This window comes from Lepeophtheirus salmonis, chromosome 6 (genome assembly GCF_016086655.4).
Source record: "Lepeophtheirus salmonis chromosome 6, UVic_Lsal_1.4, whole genome shotgun sequence".
NCBI lineage: Eukaryota > Metazoa > Arthropoda > Copepoda > Siphonostomatoida > Caligidae > Lepeophtheirus > Lepeophtheirus salmonis.
In genome coordinates this window covers 39,195,362-39,207,480 of record NC_052136.2, presented here as the reverse complement: position 1 = coordinate 39,207,480, position 12,119 = coordinate 39,195,362, and the positions used below count along the sequence as shown (strand labels likewise).

Below are 12,119 nucleotides of genomic sequence, written 5' to 3'. Positions count from 1 at the left end.
ATCCGGGCTTTCTCGTAAAAATGAAAGTTTCCTGTCGATGTAGAACATCGATAAGTCCTCCTCCCGGCTTCCCGAGAGAGAAATCTCTACATATATACATACATAGTATTTATGACTAGCGCATAAAAATGCAAAATATACTTAGATATAATAATAAGAATCATAATATATTTTTGAGGGTAATTTTTTTTTTGTTCATTGTTAAGTGTGAATATACAAACATAAACCTACTGTATATATAGTAGTCGTACATTGTAGGAGTATTCATAAGAGCGTGAAAATTCATTCTATTTTCCTTTGTGGTCGTCCCTCCGTATTGTATAACATAATATATCTACATATATTTGTTCATAATTTATCAAAAGGCAAAAACTTGGGATAAGTCATAATGTTATATTATGTACATTCAATGCTTGTTTGTACATTTAAAGAGTAGCTTTATATACTAGTATTGTCACGATAACAAGATTTTTGTACCGGTTCTTCGACCAAAGTAGGACTATGTCCTTTTCTATACTTTTTTCAATATTACCGAGTGGTCCATTAAAATATGAACACTTTGAATTTTAAACTTCAACTTTATTAGCTATAAGCTGCTAAGAGGGGAAGGAAATTACAATTGACACCTATGCTCTTAAACAAATCCTTAGTGTTATTCATTGTCTTTCATGAACAGTTATACATGTGGTTACTTAATATAAATGTTATCTCCTCAAGAATGAAAAAATTATGAAAGCGGCTATGTGAAATAATTAACACTGCTCAGATCCAACTACTAAAAATTTCACATTGGAATCAATGTTTATAATTTCAACTATAACGGTCTTGTAACAGGAATGCTAGTATACATATGTATTACAGAAGGTCCCCACATAACGCAGTTTTAAAGAGGCGGTGGTTGGAATTATTCTGAATCCCCGTATAGTGTGGTATATTCTCCTCATATTGCGTTATGAAAAACTATGTTTTGAGTTAGACAAGAATTTCTGTAGTTGTTGATGAGTTCGTTCATACTATCCCTATATATTCATATAATGTAAGTGTAAAATATTGCATAGGGGGAGTGTCCTTTAAATATTTGATATGATACATAAACTTTATACTTTAGGTTATTACAAGCTTACAATTAAAAAGGTTGCTGAATAAATATTGGTTTAAGTTCTGATTATTTGAATTTTAAAGTATTGGAATGAACAAATTAAAAATCACCCTATAATAAGGAAATATTTTTATTCTCCTAGCCGTACTAGAAGAAAAAATAGACTTTGAAAAAAATAATTTATCTCATTTTACGGGTTTTAGTAATAAGAAAGTCCCCCAATAAAGCAAATTTCAATTTATGAGGTTCTTTCTTGTTCTTGAAAACCGCCAAAAGCGAGAACCCCAGTGTTTGCAATTCTTCCTTAGCTAAGCTCCCTTCTTGGCCATGAATCTATCCAATTACATTAGCTAAGTATGTTGCTAATAAACATGTTTAAGGAAATGCTCATATATCACCCGTTAGAAAAACATTTATCCCTTCTCGTATTTATAAGTCAAATTACTTACATACACGACCTCACGGAGGAAAGGATCTATCTATACACTACGTGAGTAGACTCTGGATATATATAGACAGGTAATTCACTTAGTCATAATGAAGTATTTACATTAGTTATACGTACATATTTTGTTGCTTTTAAATACATTAAACATCGGAGGAATTTAAGCAATTTTACAAATATATTTTTATTTTTATCTATGAACATGATGTAGATATTAAACCGTGTATATAAAACATTGATAAATATGCATAGTGCGAAGGGTCCAAACACACTTTTCACATATTGCAGCTAAAATATATCAAAAAGTAGGAATTAATGTTGTCAATTTTTTTTAGAATTTTTTTAAAATATATGATAAAAAAAACGTCACACTAAAAAATTTGAACTTTTTTTTTATCAAAAAGTATTCAATCCATATAAATAAAGCAAAGTTCATCTGTTTATACGAGTATGTATTTACGTATAAATTTCTGTCAGTCTACAATCATTTTTTGAATGGTCAAGCGAGCAATTATATATATGTATATAAAAGATATAACCGTAATACAAAAGTTGGGAATTTGTTATCGCCGGATATTTTTTATTTAACATTTTATTCCTCTAAACAAGAAAATAGTGATGAAACTTCCGAAAAAATGGTCCTTAATGGACGCGTTTTGATTTGAATATCTATAAAATATCGAAAAAAAATTATTATTTTTTATATATAGGGAAACTTGGCAAAATTATTCGTGATAACGTTAACAACTTTGAATTTAATTATAAATTTAGAAAAATAAGCTAAAGTTTCCCCCTGCTTGAATTATCTAAAAGTGTCGTTGATGATTTGTCTAATGATCAATTTTATGCTTATCGAATTACAAAAATGATTATATTAGAAATTGCAGATGAATAACTTTTTAAAATGAAAATCGTCATTGTTTACATACAATATGACTCATATTAGCAAGTCGTTTCGTTCAACTCTACATCTCAAGACATGGGTTAGTTGGTTAGTTGGAGATAAAATAAAAAAGTTTCACTTTATACAAGTCGAGTTCATTGTGAATTTTTACTTCTATATGTGGATCAAAATTAAAGTAAATTTAAATATTTTAACTGGTCCATCATATACGTTAAATCAAATATAATTAATTCAGAGCATAAAAAATAAGGTCCACTATCCAAAAAATTAAAAATTATCCCCATGAAATATGTGGATAAATGTGTGTGTCATGCTCACTCTGAGCATGTTTTACTATCTTTACAATCAAGCTTTAAGCAAAAAGATAGACACTTCAGAATATCAAGAATAGGAGACATAAGAGATGGAAGTTATTTGTGAGATATGAGTGTACGGCCATATTATTTATCTAACCTCATTTGGAATGCTACTTCAATTATTAATATCCAGGATTGGAAGAATACCACTTGACCTTTTATTTCAGTAGTCCTTCCTATAGTCAACCGCTTAGTTTTGTCTCGTCAACACTTCGACTTCTCAAAATACCATTCCACAACCAAAGTTGTAACCGTGCTGTAAAAGAAGAAACCAACGCTTCAGCTCAAATTTGTTGAAAAGTTAGAGATCAAAATTAAAATTCTGTTAAGTTTTCCCTATTAATGAAATAAAAAATAATTATAAGTAATTATTGATTTATAGTTTCTTTTTTGCATAGGTTATCGAAAAAAAAGAGGAATGAAATATTCAAAATAAATGAAAAAAATCAAACTTAAAGAATATCCAAATTAAAAAATCCTTAAATAAAAACAAAATCAACGCTAGAAAGTAAGGAATAGTTAATAAAAGGTCGTATTTGTAAGAGTTTAATTGACTGTTCTCGTTGTCCAAAATTATAAATTGATAAAATAGTGTGTCTTATTTGGCATAAATGAGCAACGAAATTATATTTAGTAATAATATATTTTTCTTTTGGTATCAAAAAACGAGATTTGAGTAGTAAAAAAGAAGAAAAACATCTAATAAAATGGGCGTTATACGAGGTACCAAACAAGAATATTTATTTTTTTGCCAACACACTTACAACTAAAACATTCATCCTTTGGGGTAAGTTAGAGAAGGATTATAAATATATTGTTGCAAGCTATGTGTTTTATCTATAATACTTTAAAAAAAAAAAATCAAAATCCTGTAACTGGATTCAAATCGATAATTTTAAAGAAACAACATCAAAATTTCCTTTTTTTCGACATTTTATAGTTTTTCATATCAAAATGCGTCCATGAAGAACCATTTTTTGGACTTTGATAGTTTATTTCTTGTTTAGAGGAATAAAATTCAAAATAAAAATATCCGGTGATACCAAATTCTCAACTTTGTCATTTCGGTACTGTCTAATATATATATTCTTGTGGACGTCCATATTTTTAACAAATGCAACACTGTAAATAAACTTTTTTAAGAGTAAACTTAACCTTTTAGCATACTGTAAGCTTTTTTTGATGCAATTTATTAATAGTTAAATATAGCTCACTAAAGACATCCCGCGAAAAACGGTCAAAACTTCTTACTTAACGCCTGGGAGATTTTATTCATTTTTCATTTTTCGTTATGATAAAAATGTTCTATCTATAATTAAAACACACCTTGTGAAATATTTTTCAATTCGAATAAATTTTACCAGGCCCATATTAAGCATTTTGAAATGAGAATGCAATAGTATTTTTATGTTTATTTCACTATGGCTAATAACGCTAAACATTCATTTTAGCTTTTTTCAAGAATTATGCATTTAATATTATTATTATTAACTTCCACTGTCTCCAAAATATTTTGTCTTAATTTTAGTTAGTAAGAAATAGATGGTTACTAATCTAGAAATGTTACCTTTATTTCTTAAGAGATCCAAGTGAAAGATCACTTCAATGAGACTAAAAATATATGGATATTTTCACAAATAAGATTGTTAATGAAAATCAGCTAACTATATCGATCGGTGATGTAAACGAAGCTCCTTCGGATTCCATCTCACAAAACAGGCACTAACCGACGCTCAGCCAAAATTATAAGTGAGAAAAGCTTGTAAATGTTGAAACTATGAATGTGAAAAATCAGTTGTATCAAGGGTATTTGACACAAATACTTCTAACACAGGTCGTGTTACTGTTGCTTGTATTTTTCTTCAACAGGTCTTAGGATGGCTGTTACTGTGAGTAGTGTGTCGTCATCATATTGGAGAGGTGATACTGAAACAAATATTCGAAGACCTGAAAATAGAAATCTCAAAATCACCAGAAGTATCCTTCTTCAAAATATTTCTAAACATTTTTGAAAGTGTGAGCTGCCTCAGCAAAGAAAAGCTGACACTCTTTGATCTAAGATCATTGATGAAATTAAGACTGTAGTACAAGAATGGAGAAATGAAGTGCTTTAGTTTGTCAAAAAGTCCCTACACAACATCAGCACGATGATTACAAGGAATTCTCTGAACCCTGAGTGTTGTATTTAGATGCCCTTACCAAGAAGAATTTTTGCCTCAAACGTCCTGGTGCAGTGCACAGAGGCCTGCTGGATGTTTGAAATTGTTTTTTTTTCATTCAAAATTGTTATTTTACTACACAATATATTATCTTCGTCAACTGGAACCATTTATTCCAAATATCAGAGTGAGAAGTCTTTGTCAATTTTGTATGTTTATCTACAGTTCACAGCGGAATACATGTACTAGAGCCGTGGATACTCCTTGGAATGATTAGTGTCTGTACAAGAAATCCCAGTGATATATGGTAATCAATCTAACCATATCTAAGAGTGCAATATCTGTGCTATCTCGTCATCTGTAGTATTTAGTGAAATATGAACTCGGTGACAGACAGGACATACATACATATTTCGCTTAGGTACAGGTTTTGGGAAACCACATTATCCAATTGAAATAACACAGTCTACGACACTTACAGATTTATTTTCATGCGACTCCTGGATCATCTTTTTAGTGCTTGGCTTAGAAACTAATTTCTTGGCCCAAAAAGTCATAGAATGGATAAATTTGTAGTCTTATATGTCTTCCAAATCAAAGATAAATTCCATTAACATAAAAGTAAGCTCGGACTTAACTGTTGTTGCTAAATTAGACGAACATCTTCAGATTATTTTACATGAAGTAAAAACAGATCAGATTACGCAACAGTAAGCTAATATAATAATAGGATGCTGGGAAGATGATGTATTTACCTTTGCTTTCTTATTTCGGACTTTGGCCATCAAAAAAATAAAATTATAGTATTTTTGCATTAAACCTTGAAAAAAATAATTATACTTAATGTCTTATGTATTGTGCAACAAAGTATCAACAGAAAATATATTTCGTTTGATTTAAATTACTTTTGTCTCATTTATTTAGTTTATGAATCAATCTTGTAATATTCCCATTTTTACTATTGACACGGTCAGGTAAAAGTTAAAAAAAATTTATTAAATTTCTACAAAAAAAAAAAAAATATGAGCTAAAAACTTTTGCTATACCGCCATAACGAAATAAAAACATTTTTAAAATTATTGGGGGTTTGATGCACCCTAATATATATAGTGCTGTAGTTTCAAGTTCAAAAATGTCCAACCCGTGGCTTGCATTGTAGCCCTCTTAATGAGTAAGTGCGGCTCACTACTTATTCTCACTTTAAGTAGTATTTTTTAGCAAAATTGTCGTAATATCATCAAAGCGCGTAGAACACGTATAATATATAAAAACATTGGAGAATATTTGAGGTCATCTCGTATTTTCTGAGACTTAAACAGCAGTGGTGTCCGCAGGGGGAGGCCTGGAATGGCGGTAAGCCTCCCTAAATTAAGGAATTTTTGAAAAATTATTAGTGTGGGAAAAATAATTTTAATGCGAAAAGAGAGATAAATTAAAAAAAAAAAACCAAGACCTCCTCCCCAAAAGAAATATAATCCAGGGGATCCCTCTGATAAGTGTTTTCAGATAGGCCTTTATTGAAGCGGTTTGCCCTTTAAAATTTATTTGCCCTTTTTTTAATAATTGGACTAAATTTGAAATAAATATTTATTTAATAGTTTTGTTTTATGAAGCTATTTTTCTTGAAATTTATTTTTATAGCTTCTATAGCTCATTAAAACATTTAAGGGGAAATGCGGCCCTTTATATTAAAAAGTTGGATATCCTTGTCCTAGACTAAAGGGATGCCTGGATCATCATGCTATTTTTTTTTTCAAGCTGTTATTCTTATTTTTTCATTTTTGAGGAGATAATATCTAAGTATTAAGTAACTACGTGTGAGTGTGCTCATGAAAAACGGAGAGTATTATTAAATATATTCTCGAGTTATTTTTTATATTATTAGAACAAAGTTTGTCTATTCGTTGAAGCTTAATAAATCCGGGAGTGCCGGGTACTACCCATAGTTGTGTAAAAAACACAAAAATCAAAATTAGTTCAAAATAGCCCGGAAAGGGCCTCGTATTTTGTATTTGATTCAGTCTCATTTTATTGATCGTGGCTGTGACCATAGTTATAAATGATTTCAAACATCTTCAATAACATTAACTTTGAGGGTCAAAAAAAAAAGTTTATTTAGAGCTTAAGAGCTCTCAGAAATGTCCGAACTCATTATACATTTGTGTTTATAATTGTTTAGTATTTAAAATTTTCAAATTAAAAAAAATACTTGAAAAAGTACTGGTTTCAATACCAATTTACTAGTAGAGTTAACCACTATAGTATCAGTATACTGACTAATACGAATGTGTCACTGGGATGATGATTAATTAAAGTACTTTTTAGTTGCTTAATGTCATTAAATAAGACATACATATTCCCTCTCTGTTTTTGCTCCATTCTCCCCTCTTTCCTTATTTATTTTCATTCCAAACTACAAAGATTTCAGTACATTTATTTTTATTCTTATTCCTAAATTTGAAAATGAAATAAAATAATAATAACAATATTTTAAAGCAATAAACTAGTAGTTGTTTTAATTTCATTAGTTAAATAATAAGTATGAAAATAACTCGGAAAATTAAACATCTATCTGCAAAATACAAAATATGAAATTAAAATCCTTTGTTTTTACTGTAAATTGTTATGACCTTTGATTTTACATATTTGTGTCTTCGATTGTGACTCCTGACAGGCCAAATTCACTCTTCTAATTCAATCAATAGGAGGAGTTTATGAAGTTTTCATAGTTAGTTATGCAGGAATATTAGGTATACTCAACGCTCCGGTGTACCAAAAAATTGTTGTGTAGCCAATTATATATGTATTAACATTGATAATGTGGTTTTCCTTATAATACTTGGTTCATAGTTTTGGATCAAGTATACCTTAGCATGCCATGAGTTTTATCAGTGTGTTACCTTTTCTTTTTGGAAGTCGAGGTTTGGAGTAGACCAAAAGTTATGAATTTTATGTTGATCAGGCTCTGCGCACAGTTTTTGTAAGTGGAGTGGCGAATAACTATAATTGAAAATAAAAAATTATATATTTGATAACCAACGGTCTTCATATATGAAATATCAGGTTTTTGTATTAGACAAGTCGATTTTTATGATATTAAATATGGACAGGTTTGTAAAAAAGAGGACGGTTGGCCTCCCTAATTTAATATACAATAAAGCTTTTCTGTAAAAAAAATAAAATATAAAATTTCATTTAAAATAAAGAATATAAATTAATTTTTTGTTTAAATAAAATCTAAGATAATAAAAATAATCCGAAATATCTGTGGAAGTTATTCCTGTCCAGAGAATCAGAGATATCATGATCCAAACGTCTCTTTCTGAGCTCATTTTTACTGTGAGAGTACCGTGCAACGCAGGAAAACAAACATAAACATAATTACATAAACGTAATTGTTATATGACCCTCTTTTGCGGACAGTTCGTATTAAAAAAGATTCCACCTATTTTAATGCAATGCAATTTAGTTAATTGACTTACAAATTATTTTGAAATTAAAAAAATGTTTAATAAACATTTTCAAATTTATTTTTACAAACAATAGTACATACACAGCAGATCGTCAGTGGTATAAACACCTCCCTTCATGGACTGTTGGCATCAAAAGTTATCCCACCAAAGTTTCAAAACTATGCCGACTATCAAAATATTGATATTGGAGTTTATTCTGATTAATATAATTATTAAATTGCTTTTAAACACCAAATTAATGAATTCTGATATATTTTAGTACATGTTTGAAAAAGTAAAAATTAGTGGGTAAAAAAATGATTCCACCGTCTGCTTAGATTGTATAAACTGTTTGGGGATAATTAAAAAAAGGCTATGGCTCAGAAACTTCGTCTAAACGTAGTGTTGATGGTTTTAAAAAACCTTGCATAAAGATCTTTTTTAAAGCTACATTTCTGAATACTATTTTGCAGAACGGACACTTAGTCGAAAAAAATAATAATAATTAATGATAATTTATAAAATTATAATGATTATTTCGGTAATACTGTTTGATTATAATTTACATTAATGGTATTTCCATTTTAAAAGCTAAAATGTTTTAAAATTTGTCAAATTCAAAAAAATCATAAATTAATTATCGTCTTTGATTCTATAAGACTCAAGATGACTTTGTCATTGTACGATAAACTTATAAGTTACAAAGAGTACAAGTCCCTTCAAAATACAATACGAAAAAGTTTCACATCCACAATGGCAATTAAATTCACTCTATATTTTTGTGTTATCGAGGTAACGCCGTGATTTATCGGGCAATTGTCATGATTATTGTTGGAGTTGTTCTAATAACGGTTCGAGCCTACTATTGAAGAAACATTCTCAAAATGAAAATACTTAATTAATTAACAAGTAATGATTGCAATTTGTCTCTAATAAATAAACATAACTTTTTTAAATTCAAAATCATAACTAGAATGGGCACACATGAGAGTGCAACACCGCTGAAATGGCTGAAATTTTGGTGAGTTATTGTCAACAGATACTTAAAAGGTGTGACTAGCTTTTGTTTACGAGTATTACCATCTCCATGTTGAGGTCAGAAGCTTTACAGATCGGCCCTCTTGTAATCTCCGTACCAAGTTCGATCAAAATCAATCCATAATTTTTCAGGTAATCCTAATAACCAATAAACAGAAGCTAACACATAACCTCCGTTCAACTTCGTTGCTGATATAGCACACGAACAAACAGAGGGAGAAACATAACCTCTGTTCATTTTCGTTGACTGAGGTAATTACTAAAGTTCCAAAATGGAACTTCTTATCCGTTGATATCATCATGGATATATAAACTGAACGTAGTACCAAGCATGCCCATACACTATTATATAAATAAACTTGTGGAATAATTAAAAAAATATCGGTAGTGTAATCCGATGTATACAATGATCTTAGAAAAAAGTGATTGCAGGACTTTTTTCTACTTGGGTGTTAATCGGTCTCAAGATATAATGACTAAAAAGTCTAAAAAAATATACCTTGATTTAGCTTCAAAATATTAGGAATTGAATATATCTTACCAGTGATATGTCAAAGCGATTCTAATGATAATCCTTGCAAGTCATCTCATATTTAATTTAAACAGTTCCAGCCAAAACATCATTAACAAATGATAAATTATAACGATAATTTATATCAAATGAAATGGCTGAAAAATAAAATAAAACTTTAGGGTTTTAATTTTGATTTAAATTTTTGGGACACAATTTCGATAATGATAGATTGCTTTAAAATTTCGAATCCACCTTTTTATAGTTGATACACAAGGACCCGGAAGAAGGCCACTTGACTGAATGTATCTGTAACTTTTTGAGGAGAGAGACCTGAGTACATGTCACTGAATAATATCCTCTTGATTCAATCTACCAGATTCTTCCTGCTGTACTTTGAAACCTCGGTAAATCTTTTTTCAAGTACTCCTTTCATCATCTTTAGAAAACATGAATTAGATATTAGCTTCTTATTGCTTTCCTCAAAAAGATTTTCACAAATTCTGGGTGTCTTTCCATGGCGACCCTTTCGATGACAAGCTCTTTTTCGTTGAGCAGTCGTAAGGGAAATCTGGTCAACCACACTATTAGGTGAGTCAAAAATGTCAAAGGTAAAGATCCAAGATTTATTGCGGGACTCCATCGCGAGTCACTATATAAATAGAGGTACAGAACATTTTAATAATAATAATTTTATCTAATTACTATGAATACGATTAAAATACAATATTTATATTAATATTAATTTTTCACATCGGCTCTGACGCCACAAAATCAATCCTTCTATTTAGCTTGAGGTAAAGCCCCTCGATCCCCCCTGCAGACACCCCTGGTATTGTAGCATGTATAATCTTTAAATATATTTTAATGAGTTTGTTTGGCAAAACAAAATTGCATTTGCCAAAAAGGTTTACGGTAAAGTGTCCTCTCACGAGTTTTCATATACTTAATAAAATATAATTCACGATTCCTTGGAATTGGTTCAAATCACTTATTTTTTATGAAGGTATATTTTGATGTTTTATAATAAATGTTTCATTTTGAACAAATAAAATCTAAGGAAAATAATGTCCTCTTACATAAACTTTGTCACATGTGTGTACATATATATTTATATATATATTATCCATAAAAAAATAAAATAAAATAGAATTACGACCTCATAATTGAACTTTTAATATAATGATAGTGTTTAAATAATATGTGATACAATCATAATCTCTTTTTTATTGTTCTTCATATATATATATATATATATATATTGTACATTTAAGTTAAGTTCTATTATATTCACACTTCTGTTTCAGTTTCTTTCCTTCCTTATTTCATTATGTTTTTTTCTCTTTTTTTTGGTGCTCTGTTGTTGAAATTTTGGGTGATTAAAACTTTTCTTCCTTATACTACTAGGACGGTGGAAGGAAGGACTTGTTTTAATAGGGTCATTTGTTGGAAATGTAAGTAAGAGAGCTTTATACATAATAATATTTCCTCCCTTCCCTTCTTCTTCATCTCGAGATATCTCTTTCTGTCTTTTTCTACAGTCCTATTATAAAAAATTAATTCATTATATGTGTTAATACTTTTTTTTTGGCTTATGTAATTATCTATATCCCGAACATTTACTTACAAACTTACTTCTTCATCTCCAAAATAAGATTAAATCACACGATCTATCCTTTTATGTGGATTTTTAGTAGTGAAAGGCTTCAAAAAATATGACCTGTTGGTATATATGTAGGTGATATCCATTTTTTCTTAAATTTTGGAATATTTCATACAAAATTGTTAATAAATCAAAATAGGCTCAATTTCTTTTATTTCACAATAATTTAAGAGATAAAAATTGTGTTGCATAAAAATTAACATCATCCCTACAAAGTTTCAAAATAATTCGTCAAAAAAACTTGTCATTCTTTATCATTTATAATGAAAAAGTTAAATTATGCTGTTTCATTTTTTATTCCATTTTTTGGCCCTTTTATTAAAGAAATGAAATTCAAACTTTATCCTATTAAAAAAACAACAACACCAACTGAGCTTCTCCATCCCCCCTCAACTTAGTTACAACTATGCCTTGAGTGGAGTCGTTAATCATATACTTCGGTTGATAAATTGGAAAAGGGAGTAAAGAAGAAAGATTATACAGCCACGTGTC

The 12,119-nt window shown here is 29.4% G+C and overlaps 1 protein-coding gene across 3 annotated transcripts in view; it reads left to right on the top strand.

Annotated features, from left to right (window-relative positions):
- Positions 1 to 12,119, top strand: part of LOC121119790 (uncharacterized) — a 245,522-nt gene that overhangs the window by 23,397 nt on the left and 210,006 nt on the right. The gene's annotated exons all lie outside the window — the stretch shown is intronic.